This window comes from Anser anser (assembly GCF_964211835.1).
Source record: "Anser anser genome assembly, chromosome: Z".
Classification (NCBI taxonomy): domain Eukaryota; kingdom Metazoa; phylum Chordata; class Aves; order Anseriformes; family Anatidae; genus Anser; species Anser anser.
Genome location: NC_139723.1, coordinates 75945597 through 75959709, shown reverse-complemented (window position 1 = coordinate 75959709; position 14113 = coordinate 75945597). Strand labels below are relative to the sequence as shown.

Here is a 14113-nt window from a genome sequence, read left to right as displayed (position 1 = left end):
AGCTGTAGGCTGCGATGAGGCCTCCCCTCAACCTCCTCTTTTCCAGGCTGCAGGCCCAGTAACCTCAGCCACTTCCCATCTACCTCTATGCTTCTGCATTCAGGATCTCTTCATAATCAGTGAAGAACAGGAAAGTTCATCTGATCTGAACCATCAATATGAGTTAAAATGCACCCCAGAAGCACCTGTTTCTCTTCACTGACCTTAAGTAAGGTCATGACAAGTGGAAACGTGAGCAACCATACACGGGGCATTTATGTTTGGTCGGGTAAATCTCATTTACAGTGACCTGGGATAACATTAGACTATTCTGCATTCTATTCAACTGTTTTTTCTCTGTCACAATGGATAGCTATACCCATTTGTAAAAAATTGACTGTTTCTAATTTTGTATTGCTATGTGAAGTTCAGACACTTAGGGCATAACATCTTCATCTAATCTGTGTAAAATGCAGAGTGTGTAAATAACACTGAAGGGCAACAAGAAGCACTGAGGATATTCTTCACTCCATGGAAGTATTTCTAATCAGAGCATAAAGGATAGAGGTTCTGGAATATTCTCAATTTCTGAATTATCTCTTGCAGTAAATCCTCACCTGTTCAACTAATAAAGCATTTATCACAGCAAAGCACTGATGGAAAAATATAATAAGCATTTCACTGAGAAGCACATGCCTAAATATTCTCACTAATTTACAAGTAACAATGTTTACAATGTCAATTAACAGTATTATTTTTTACTAGCTCATACAGATGATGCTTATTATAAATATCCTCTTAAATTTTGGCATTGCAGAGTGATGGGAAAACTAGTTTAGAGCACAGAGTGCTACACACATTCTATCAGTTTCCAAAGCATAAGGGGCAAGACCCCATAGAAGAAAGTTTGCAAACACTACCCCTTCAGACCATTCCATTCTTTAAAGCTAGTGTCTTGCTGATACTGACGTGAAAGACTTCTGAAAACACATCCAGAGTCTACACAAGAGCCTGCACATTTGCTCAAATCTGCAAGAAGCCTGAAACAAAATTTAAGATGCACCTTATTTTGTTTTCAAAGGATGCTATCTTGGATCCCAATAAGAATGCAATAGCCTTGTTATGTCTGTCCTTCCACAAAGTGCACATAAATAAACAGGAATTCAGTTACAAAGAACTCTGCTAGTATTTTCCCAGGCAAACATAGCCTGCATGCAGTACAGGGTGCAAGGGATAAAGCTGTCAATCGGGCCTGAGGCAGCTGCATTACAGAAGGGGCCACTCTTTAATTTCATGTGGGTGGAAAAGATGAAGGCAGTCTTCCCCCATAACATAATGTCAATAATGCTGCTATATACTGTGTGATAATACCATTCTCCTCTGATGTAGCTGCTCTTGCAGTGCTATAATAAGATACTTTTGAGCTCAGAATCATTTTCCCAAAGCCTTGCTTGCAGGTCCTTATTGTCCTGCTGAATCCCCACCCAGAGAGTTGCAGTAGCAGCCAGCAATGTTTGGTGACATTTACCCCTTTGGAGCCCTCTCCCTCACCCTTTGCTACAGCTCTGTACCCTACTTCCAGTCATTGAAAACTAGACCTAGCAAGTGGCAGCTAAAGTGGGATTGTGCTCATGCTGTGTTTGCCTTGAGTTTCTGGCTGCTCCTGGAGCCAAGGTGCTAAGGAGACAAACAGGACCTTTGCTGGCTATTTCAGGATCCTTTAGAGGCAATTTCAGACTGCTTTTAAAACGGTTCTGTGGATAAAGCTGCACAAGGAACACACATAGTGACGAGGTCTTTGCTGTCAGCTACATACAACAGACTTTTCACAACACTACCTACCTTTGCCTTAATTCCACTAGCTCTACTAATGAAAATAGTGAGCTGTCATCTGAGAATAGCATCAGCTCAAATCCAAATATGATGATGTTGCTCAGCATGTGAAAACTTCACTTAGTGGTGCTGGGAGATGCTAGGAGTGGTAGAAACTGAAGTGTAGTTTGCCCAAACAATTAGATGTTAGCTAACCGTTAGAATTGCATTTATGTGCTAATAACCATGTTCATATTTCAAATTCCTCTTCCCATGTGTAATCACTCAAAACAGAATTGCAAATGATTGCAGCTATACCTAATATGGCATTAAGTTCCAGATTTTGGATCATGGCACAATGTTATGGGCTATTTCTGAATAAAATCTGTCCCATCAGCCAAGTTTTAAAACCAACAGAAAGCAGTTGCACATTCCACTTCAGTTTATGTGGTAACTTTGTTTTTTTCCCCAATAAAACCAACAGTTTCTCAAGTCCTGTGCAAGTATTTTACTAACATATTTTTAAAATATCATTATAGGTAACAATTGTAGGTAAGAAATGACCTAGCTGTTAAGCTCTTGGCAAAAGCTACATTTCTGATTTGTATCTCCCAAAGAGGACTCGATACATGGCCTCCTCAAACACAAACAACTGCTGTGTGATTGCCCTGCTTAGAGCTAGCAGCTACAGGACAGTGCACAAAGCCAGATCCTGAGCTATAGGGGAGAAGAGGATGGGAGAGGCAAGGAAAAAGGTTGTGTGATTAGACCACTACTTAGGGGTATCTGTGAGCACAGGCTGTAAGAGAATAAAGGGCCTATTCTTAAATCAGTCTGATAATTTAATACACTACTGTGTCTGTTGTAGCCTTCTTATTGATGCTGGACACATCACTAACATGATCTTACAGATCTTAACACAATCCCTGATGATGTGGGTTTTTTTGTTTTTTTTTTTGGTATCCAACCTGCAAAGAAAGATGGCAGCAACCAAACATGCAAAATCACAAGCTTCAGTATGTTTTGTAATACAAAGGAAAATGTAAAGAATCAGAGAGTTCATTTATAACAAATATCTCAAAGCAGTGAACACATCCGATTTTAATCTTTCTGCTCAGACTTGTATGCAAAACAGGGCAACACTATCACCTTTGCCACTTTAGCTTTGTGAAAAATACATGCATGTTTGTGAAATTCACACTGAGGAGGAAAATTCAGGAAGAACTAAAGCTTTTTCTCATAGCAGGTGTTTAACTGTGCACTTAAACATAACATGGGTCCGCACTGTGAGCAATGCGAAGCAGTTGAAACAACTAGGTCTTGTTAGGAACACTTGAAAGGAATGAATTGAAAAAGCATTTATGGTTGAGTCATTGAAAGATCTCATAGCATGCCCCTCCCGATTCCATACCTGAGGTTGCAACAGCGCAACAGACTTTTCTCAGCCTTAATGCTGTTATAGGAGATTTCTTTAACATGAACCATGCAACAACTCCACTTGCTGTCGGTTCTTCCTATACATGGCCACCTTTTACAGCAGTGATATGAGTCCATTTGAGAAATGAGCTATGTTTACAGCTCCACAGCATCTCACACCAGCATGACAATGAAGAATGTATGACAACATTTATAGTATCAGGTGGCATGGAATGGTGACTGCTGGAGGGAAAACAACAATAACAACAAAAATGCCTGCAACTGTTAATGCAATTGTTTTTAATTCTCAGCAACAGTTTACTGGGTTGTCAGAATATGATGCTGCAGATAAGGTTTCCAAATATCTGCTCCACACACGCACACACACACATAATCAGGACAATCTTATTCTTAAAAGTTGATAAGGATGCAGGAGACAAACTCTGTTTCCGAGAGTCTGAACCTTACTTTGGATGAACATCTGGACGTCTAAGCATGCGTGCTCTCCCAGATTACAATAATCCATAGGGAGAAAAAATATTTTTTGTTGCTATTTCGTATCTGTTCTTCCCTTAACTCGTTTTGCATGCAATTGGAAACTTACTCCTGGAGCCTGAGGAGATACATTTTTCTTAATTATTTCCTAGGGCAATTAACAACTTTCAGTAAAAGCTCTCCTGAAGGGAGTGGAAGAAAACAGTTCACTTCTACTCAACAGATTCACCTGCAGTTCTTGAACTCAGTCTACTTAGAAACAATCAGACCAGGAAATAAAATTTGATCTAGAAGAAACAGGTTTATTTACTGTTTGAGTCTTCCAGATCATTTCCTTCCTGGTGCCTTTTTTTCCTGTTAAGCACCTTTCCAGTGCACCGACTACATACCATACCATGTAACTGTGCTTCACATGCAAGTCTTTGTCCAAGACAGCTTTCTCCTGTCCCTGCACTGCTAACAACTTGCTGTGAGGCTCAGGCAAGCCACTGCCACACAAATATACAATCTGTAAGAAAGATAGCACTTCTCAGTGTCAAACCACAGGAAAATTAAGAGGAATAGAGAGCAAATCTGGGTGAAGCATCCTTAGCGAAAGGAAAAATGATCTTCAGATTTCAGATCAAACATGAAACTCAAGCCAGCTTCACCTGACTGCTGACATTGCAGACGATGAGTCAGATGCAAATGAATGCTGGTGTAAGGACTGGAAAAAAGGCTTCTGTAAGCATCCTTCAGTGACAGCCTAATCAAATTTTTAGTAGCACATAGTTCTGGAACAAGCCTGGAGAAACTGCATTCAATCAAAATTTGCCTTTGGTGAAGAACAATACAAACTTGGAAGGATCAGACCCATCTGGGTCATTCATTTAAACACTGCAGAAGCAGAAGGAGTATCTGCACAGAACTACCACCTTGAATCACTGAGAAGGTTGCAAAGCCCCTCGAAAACAAGACCCATTGTTCACTTTTTAATGGTCTTTGTAACAAAGAAATGGTTACATTTTGCACCAGTGGAGATTCCTTCTCAATCCTAACCATGAGACAGGAAAGAGCAAATTTTATTCTACAGCACAGTCATCTACTGCACATGACTACACGCAGCTATCACAAATACAGAAACTTCAGCTTTGCCAGATGTAGTAGGGAAATAACATATCTCATAAACTGTAAGCCCCAAATTTTGGTCTATCTTCTTCTGTGTTCAAGAGAACCCAAGGTCTGTTTATAATATGCATGTACACATATTTGGGATTGTAAACTGAACAGCTGTTTAGAAATAACATAGCTCTGAAGAAAGAATGAAAGAATGTGATATAAACTGCGCCAGCAAACATCATCTTTAGACATCTGGCTAAAGCCTTGAAGATTAAACTAATCCCTAGATGTGGGATTGTGACGTATTTTTCCCCTCACATCAAACCATCAGGGAGTGTAGGAAGGAACCAGTACTGCCTTCGCAACGTGGTACAACTTACCAGAATCCTCTGGGTATAGAAAACAGTTTCCTGTCACATATATGAGACATATATGATCACGTCTTTAACACAGCATAATGTGTTTTCCTATAAACAGAGGAAGAATTTAAATCCAAAACAGAACCCAGAAAAATAGCCAAGTCCACCTGCTAAACACACCTGAACTTTAGTATTCACTTACAAGCACAGCTCAGATATAATTAGCCTAAAACTATAATCCATAACTCAAACATAAAGCAACTGAATTTTGAATGATATAGGAATTTAGCAGCTATGATGGTCTGCTTAAAAAAAAACTCAAATTGAAACAAATCTTGTTTGCAAGTATTTTTTCCTATCGTACAAACAAATTAGTGAGCATGATACCAACACCAACAACATTATTTTTAACCATGATGCAAACAAAAACAAAGACTTTGACTCAAAGCCTCCATTGAGTCAAAACTGAATAGTACAAAAGCACTTTTGTCTATAACAGAAAAAGGCAAATATGTATGTCTATTTTATACCAGGCTCACCAGCATGGCATTAAATGATATCAAGTCCCCAGAACAGCCTGAAAAGATTTTTAATGACAAAACACCAGTTAGAATTGCACAGCATTTGCTTCCAGATGGGACTTAGATCTTTTGCTGCCATTCATGCATGTCAAACCAAAAATAAACAAAAAAAAACAACCACCACCTCTTTCAGGCCTAGCCCACTAGGTGCTTAATGCATTAAGGCAATCAAACCCACAAGAAGCTGTACATCATTCACCTGGTTTTTACTATTATACCATCACACACTGCTCTTCTTTGGCATGCACAGCACCTCTACCCCAAAAAAAAAAGAATAGGGTCTGAATGCTATCTTGCCTACAAAAAGTGCAGATAAAGGAAGAAGCAAAACCTACTTGTCCCTCTCCCTGCTCTGGTTCTCCAATCTCTGCACAGTTTAAGGATCAGGCACCATGTAGTCCTAAGGATCCTACAATACTAAAAATAGACTCTCATCCCGATTTGATTACAGCTGTACAGCTCCTTGATTTTGTACATTCAGGAAAAAAAAAATGGTGCTGAAGGCCAAAAGATCAAGTTCTTTACCTCTGGGACGTTAATAATGTATTTACATTCAGAAAGCTTGCAAGCCTTTCTTTGAAAAGCAAATGAAAAAATCAAATACAGCATTAAGTTTAAGAGCCATGTGGTCTGTCCCAGGACAGGGCTGCACAATGAAGTCCTTCTCTCAGCTCTGCAGCTTTGAATGCTCCATATGGAACTCATGCAACAAATTTAGTCACCTATTTATGCAGATGCACCGCAGTTTTAGGCATTTAATCCTTTATGGTAGAGATCCAAGGCCATAATGTACACCTTTCATTTTCTGGATGTGGCAGAGAGAAATGAAAATCTCTTGAGCTGTGCCTTGAAATGGATTATCCACTTACTGAGCAGAATATTCTCACAAGTAGGCTGTAACACATAAGATGAACATTATTTCCCAAAATCCCACAACCACAATTAGCTTCCCATCAGCACCAGTAGAACCTAGGTCTGCATCACAGCCAAGATAATTCAGGTGACACAGAAGTGTTTAGGAGCTTTCAGGGTTAGACAGTTCCAGAAAGCAAGGAGACTGACTCCTTTTCTGGGACTGTGGTAGGATTTTAGATACCCAACTTAAAAATAACATAGATCCAGACAGGATCTTATCTTCAGGTATCTGGTCATCCTCTTTTTCCTTCAGCGCAGCTGAATGGAAATACACTTGATATAATAGGTTTTGCCAGAATTTAACAGGTTTTTAAGTAGGCTTCACTTCAAAAAGTAGATTGTCTTGAACCAGAAAAACCATTAATATCAATTTCACTGCACTCTACAGGTATCTTTGAAATGAAATTCGTTGTCACTAATGCGATGCAGTGCTATCAACGCAGAGAAGTAAGTACTGTCCAAACCTACGCATTAGTCAGCAGTCGCAGGTACGCCGTATGACATCAACAGGTATTTGTACAGAATAAGAGCATATCAAAAACAGGGTGACCATGCACTACCAAATGTATCTATCTGAGATGCTATTTTCACATGAGAAAGGAGGAGTGTCTGCAGAGAGTCTGGGTCTGCAGCAGCCCCAACAAAGAGAAATGCAAGTGCAGGTTAACTGCAGAGACAGCCTGTACTCCTGTATACAAACTCGGCAGGGAGAAGATACTTGAAAACTCAAATGCGATAGGTGATTAAGAAAAAATGCAATGAATTCAAGCATGCTTCAGCTACAAAATCCATTCTCATACATACCATCTCCACGCAAGCTAAAGAGCACGTCACTGAACAGTCATCCAAAGCTTTGCATGTACAACAAGACCACGTCTGGGAAAAAATGACTATTAGATTTAAGCTGTAAAAACGCTTGAGGGATTTCCAGATTCATTTTTACTTTGTTTTGGTTATCCTTGACAACAGGAAAGAAAATAATACACAGGAGCTTCTCTGAAGACCATACACAGGAGGGCCAGCCGTGTCAGTCATGCACATCTCTCTGCTTCCTCTAAAGAGGAAGAGCTATGATTTCAAACACATCCCTAAGTGCCTCCAGGTGTGAAAAAAAACCTACAAGCACCGAGCCACATTGAAAAGGCCTCTCCAATTTCATTTATTACTTCCACACAACAGAGCTGCCAAACAGGTTAAATGACAATACAGAGGAAGAGCTCTGGACACGAAGTTTTTAAGCATAAATGCTTATTCAGATGAGGCTCATTTGGAACTAAAGGTCCACGCCACCTCTAAAATTCAGTTGAGACGTAGCACTTAAGCAACCAGAGAGTTACCACATAGCAGCTGCTGGTAACAAAACCAGGTATCAAGATTTATCCATTTAATACATTTTTACAGATCAATAGTCTCCTTTTTCTTTAAGTCATGCAACGGGGTATGTATTTAGTTATGGCACTGCACAAGAGAGCTATGGGGAAAAACACCACAGGCGGTTGTGAATTTAGCTTATTCAGGATTCAAGAGACCTGTTCAGGCCACCTGCAGAAGGTGAAGGTTGCTGGAGCTGAACCTTTCTGGTAACCAACTTAGTTTAATGCTTGCTCACCCATCTTCCTATGTTCCACAACTTTATAAAGCATAGATGTAAGCAAACAAAGCCATTTTTTAATACTACATAATTTTGGTTTTCACTTCTCTTTTACAACTCAGAACCCTTAAAAGAACATTCAGGAGACACAGCTAGAAAGACAAAAACCACACAGAAATACACAGTGCCTACCTCTAATAATTTAATTTAAGATAAAGCACAACAGGTTCACGTAACAATCTGACAGAACAGAGGGGAGTGAGAGACAACAGTGTTCCAAAATTAACTCTCATTTTCCCTGTTAACTATAGTGAATTCGATTGCCACAGATCATTAACAAGTTCTTAGACAAAATGAAAAGCAATCAGGAAGAAAACAAGAAAAAGCAACCCTGGGGTTATACTTGAAATGAGAAAAATGCATGTATTTTTAACCAGATGGTTTTCCTTCTGAATTATAAGCTCTGATAACATGAAACCGTTACTCTGTGTAATAAGTATTACTACTACTCTCTTGCTTGCACACATTCTTAATTTCTAAGAAAACCTAACTCTGCAGCTGCACCTCACCTGCAGTGGAGACTTTCAGGAAATGCTAAGAATCAGCAAACCAATCCCTTCAGTGATCAACTTGCTTATTGACTAGCAGCACGAAGCTGAAGATGCCATGGGCTCACACATACTCAGTGTAGACAAATGTTTGTTAATGTGATTTGCTTTGGCCTGTATAGAGAAAAGAAAGGAAAATGGCCAGGATTACAAGAAAAGCAAAAAGCCACCATTTTGTTCAGGGAAGACGTTAAATTATGGAGCCTTAGCCTAGACAAAATGTCCCATTAAACCAGTCAATAGGTGAGGCCTTGGAGCATCCTTTTAAGAGCCTCTGGATATGACAATCCTCCAGTAAGAGCAGACTAGCAGATGGGAAAATGCTGGTTATAGGAGCGTCATTCTTTTCTGAACATAACCTTTTCTAATGTCTGGGATAATACCATACATTCCCTCCATCCAAATTCAGGCACTCAAACGAAATACTTACTGAAGTTACTAATGAAAGATAAACATGAACTGTGTTAGATAAGACCTTCATAATGCTGTGAAGCACCAAAAATCAGAGTTAAGAGCTCAGCCACTGAAGGCTAAGCCATTTTTAGAGGTCCTCAAAAAAATGACTTCAGCAAAAAAATGACCCACCCTCCAGAGCAACCGTGCTCCCACCTCCAGATCCTCAGGTAACTGTCCAAAACAAAACCACATGAATCCCATTCTAAGAGCACTGGTTTGAAGCATGAACAAATCTAAAACTTGTGTTCATACATCTCTCCTAATGTACCTATTGTTCAGACTCTTCAAAACACTGCCAACCAAATCAACAATAAGAAACCCCCAATCCTACTCAAATAGTCCACAGGAAAGCACAGTAATATCTGTGACTTGATTTCTTTCAAAACAAAGACAGGACACCAGTCCTCATCGAAATGCCATATGGTGACACCAACCTGTTTCATATCTTTCTGTAGAACTGGTTTCTCAGAAACAGGGGAGCGCAAATGTTTGACCTTCTAATTCATAGCTAAGAATTATTTTACGAGACATTTCAGTAAATGAGGGTAGCATATCAAATAATGTTTCTAAAAAGTACGAGAGCAAGTTGCTATGTATTTTTCAGCAATAATTAACTGACCATCAACTTTGCAAATGCCACTTTCTTTCACGTGTGAACTGTTTTATCTCTAGCTCCAATATGCAACAGCCTGACAGAACACGACTGCAAACAGCTTTCCAGATCATTGTCCTTGGACTCCAATACAAGCTGTATTAATGTTCTTTTCCCCAGTGTTAAATGTTTTTGATAGCTAAGAGAAAGGCTCCATAGTGTAAGAGCTAGTTGCTAGATGAGGGCATCCCACTGTGGGCTGTATTTGGCACTTCTTTCCTATAATGTGAAAGCATGACACCCATTAGTATAATTGGGATTTACAAGCCTGCACAATGAAGCAAAACTTATAAAAGACCCAAGAGAGTGAACATAAGCTATCATCAACAGGGGTGAATTTGATGTGTAAGCCATAACGCTGTTTCTAGAGCATTTGTGGCTTTCATGAAAAACAAAATTCTTAGTATTGTTTAGTATGCATATAGTCCTATTTTGCGTTTGTATCTCATGCTACTTATTAAAAAAGCAAAAAAAAAGCTAATCCTAAAATCACATGCAGCCACACATTTTTTAAAGAATCTGCTTTGAAAGAATAGCAATAGGTTATGTTTTTCAAGTAGGAAAAATTGATGGAATGAAACCTGCTGAGAGATTAGATGTGCAGGTCTTCATTTCTTCGGCCTTCTTGGCTTTGCAATTCAGAAATATTTGAGTGAAATAAACTACTCTGACTTGGCTTGTGATTCATAGTTTGAATGGTAACTTCTCTGGTGTCCTAAGAGACTGCTTTGCATCTTTTAATACCTACTAAGTTTGTACTCTTATTTCATGGAGTGCAAAAGTGGTCTTTGGAACTTACACAGACATCACACCTCATTTAAAGCAAGTCAACTGCTTTAAAAAAACACCCTTACACAGATGGCACAGTTTGAATAAATGATTTTCTCTGAGTAACACTGGTGAAAGGATATCCTTAAAAGATTCTTTTTAATGCAGCTCAAATTGCAAGCAAAATCTGGTAAGTCTAAGCCATGGTCCTTCCTTTGTCCACTAAAACTGGACTTCTCTCATGTTCAAAGAGAGTTCAAAGCACAAGTGCTTATCTGACCAAAGAGCAGCACACATACTGCAAGGACAGTATGAATTAAAATAGCATAATAATCTCATCCTAATAGCCTGTAACTATCACGTGTCTGCTTACACTCATAAGCAAGTCAAGCTACCAGACTCAAAAGCAAAGATTGGGATTTACAAGTTCCCCCTAGAAGTATCTTCAAGCAAAATAAAGAGGTGCCTAGGTCAGCAGAGAGAAAGAATCAAAGAATTCAGTTGAGGTAGACGTCCAACTTATCTACCTCCTTTTTGCCCCTCTGACAGTGATTACAAAGACAATGAAACACAAATAACACGTATTAGAAATAAAAACATATATTAATATAACTTTTCCTTATTAAATGGAAAGAATAGAACTGTTGACAGATAGACAACAGCCAGAAAAAACATAATTGCTTATCAAAATATTCTTGTTTTGTGCATGGGAAGGCAATCCTCCAAGGCAGTCATTCCACTTCTACTTCAAAAATAACTAAGGAAGATGTCAAACAGCAACTACTATAGCACTTTTAGGGTCACTAAGTAACTTGTATCCAAGAGTAGTAAAAGAGAAAGTCAAGAACTATGGAAACTTCACATTGTTGCTCTATACGTTTTAGAACAAGAGGAATTTTTCTCAAGAGCTGAGGAAAGTTAATGTTGGCATAGTATCTACTAAGGAGATATAACACAACATAGGATATCACATTCATGTCAGCTTGGCATGATTCAGGGCATGCAGGGTAGGGAAAGAAGGAAGGACAGCTGATATTAACCAGACTAGTAAAGAATTAACAGCAGGAAATACGGTCAAAGCCAACTTTATAAACAACAGATCCTATCTAATGAGATTACAATTTTACATTTTCTAATCACATTTCCTAATGAGATTACAAGTTTGACCATAAAAAAAAAATACAGTATGCTTATGACACATTTAGGCTTTGTAAGACGTTTATCTTGGCACTTTTTGATGAAGAATAATTTTAAAAGGGAATCAATGCTATACATATTCTACTGATTCTAAACCTGGCTAATTGAGAGCCCTTAAGGTATAATTATAAATGAACAGCCATTACCAAGCAGGTAAATTTCTACCAAAATCCTCCAGAGATATCAGTGTTGCACCTCTGAAACTGAACATTCTTATAAAGATTTAGAAGACAACATGGAAACATTCCTGGTGTTATCTGTAGATAACACAAAGATTGTGGGATTGCTTCATTATTGGGAAGACAGGTGACAGACATGAAGCAGCCAGAGCCACTTAAAATCTGAGCTCCAGGAAACAGCATAAAATTTCTGCGTGGTCAAATGAAAAGTCACACAACACAGAAATTAAGCTTCAGGAAACAGAGATGTAGTCTGTGAAGCCACAACTCTGAGGCTTTTAGTGTCACTTTAGCCTATTTGAACACTGGCTCTTTACAAAACTCTGCAGTCAAAAGAGTTAATGCAATCTTGGGAGACACAGCAGGACCTCAGAGTCCTTCCTAGCACTACCATCTATTGCTGCAGGTGCCTGCTTACATCTCTGCCAACTGTGCTTTGCCTAGGCAACCCACTTATCCTTCTTTCATCAACATTCAGGCTTCTCTCAGCACCGAAAAGCTTTGCCAGAAAGCAGGCAGCAGGCTAGTATTGCTCTTTTTTTTTTCAGGGCTGCCACTCCAAATAACAAGAACTGTCAGTATATGCTTCAAAATTGCATGTTGCTACCTACCATCACACAGTAAGCAGTATTTTGTTTCATATTTTTCTTCATGGTCTTTTTGTCTTCAGCTACCCATACAGTTAGACCTTTATCTATGCAAGCTATACTTACTACAATCTTGTTATTCTTTTATCTGCCAGCATTGCTTTGCTCACATCTGAGTGTAGCAGGCTAGCTTATGTTTCCTCAGAAACAAAGAAAAATGTAATTTTTTTCTGTGACACAGCAACAGCCATTACTTCGCCCTTCTCTCCAATTTTTGTATTTTGGCAAACCCAATGCAACATCAATCTTCTTTCAAGTAGATTAAGAATCTCAGAGCTACACTGTGCCTTCGCAAAGACACACATCAGCTCTGGGAAATCGATGACCCAAAATATTTAAACCTGTCCCCAGCATCACCCCTTCAATTAGTATTCACTGATAAGTGTTTCTGAAGTGACACAAACAGAGTACTTTAGAACAGAGTATAGGGGACAAAGTAAGATGAAGGCACATGTTGCAACGAAGGGGAAGATCCTGTGAGCTTCAAATCAGGCTTGTCAGCACAGTCCTAAGGACGTGACCTTGCTATTCTTCCCAGTAAGCTCAGAAGCATTACCATGCTTGCAGGAACAGTCTACACATTAAACAAACTGCTTGAAAATTAGCTTTGATTAGGTACCCAAGGGATTCTTTCCAACTGCCTGCTGTCTTTCTTATGGGCTTATTTCAATAAATATCAGCTGTGGCCTGCTAGAGTTTTCTGTATGCAAGAAGACAGTGTTTTCCACCTTAAACTAGAAGATATGTACCAGGTTAAAAAACAACCCCCCCCCACCCCAAACCATTGTGGATGTGAACTCCTTGTCATGGGTAGGAAGCAGTAATTAACGCAGCAAAATGTCTGCTCTGATTACAAAGGAGGGAGAGTGCACTGGTCCTGAATCCTCATGTCAGACATCCAATTTCCACAGCTGCTTATGCCTCATGAACCACAACATGAAACAGTCTGGATTGCAGCAAGCAGACTTCCAGTGGTTGCACGTACCACCTTTGCTTGTAATCTGCATCCCCCTCCCTCCTCCTAGCTTTAGGATACTACTCCCAAGTGTCTCCAGCTTCTCCTTCCTGTCTCTTCTAGTTCCTCGCAGAGCTTATCAAACATGCTTCCTGATTTCTCCCATGGGGTCCTGACACTTTTCAGTACCCTTACATTTATCATCAGCAGTTACATGGGCAAGTAACTTGCTTCAAATCTAAGCATCAACACCACTTTCAAATGGTACTGAACGACATTTAAGAGTGCCAGGTAGATACCAACACTACAACTGCTGCAACACAGTTCTCAACAAGACCACATACCCGAGCTGGGTGGAAAATGCTTAAGTTACACTCCACAGTGAAACACTTGGTCAGGTTGCAG

General features: G+C 39.4%; 1 protein-coding gene and 1 long non-coding RNA gene across 4 annotated transcripts in view; both read right to left on the bottom strand.

Moving 5' to 3' along the window:
* ADAMTS12 (ADAM metallopeptidase with thrombospondin type 1 motif 12) overlaps nucleotides 1-14113 on the bottom strand; it is a 171716-nt gene that overhangs the window by 127492 nt on the left and 30111 nt on the right. The gene's annotated exons all lie outside the window — the stretch shown is intronic.
* The window catches only part of LOC310890074, a 39300-nt gene that overhangs the window by 1158 nt on the left and 24029 nt on the right, over nucleotides 1-14113 (bottom strand). The window lies entirely within an intron of this gene.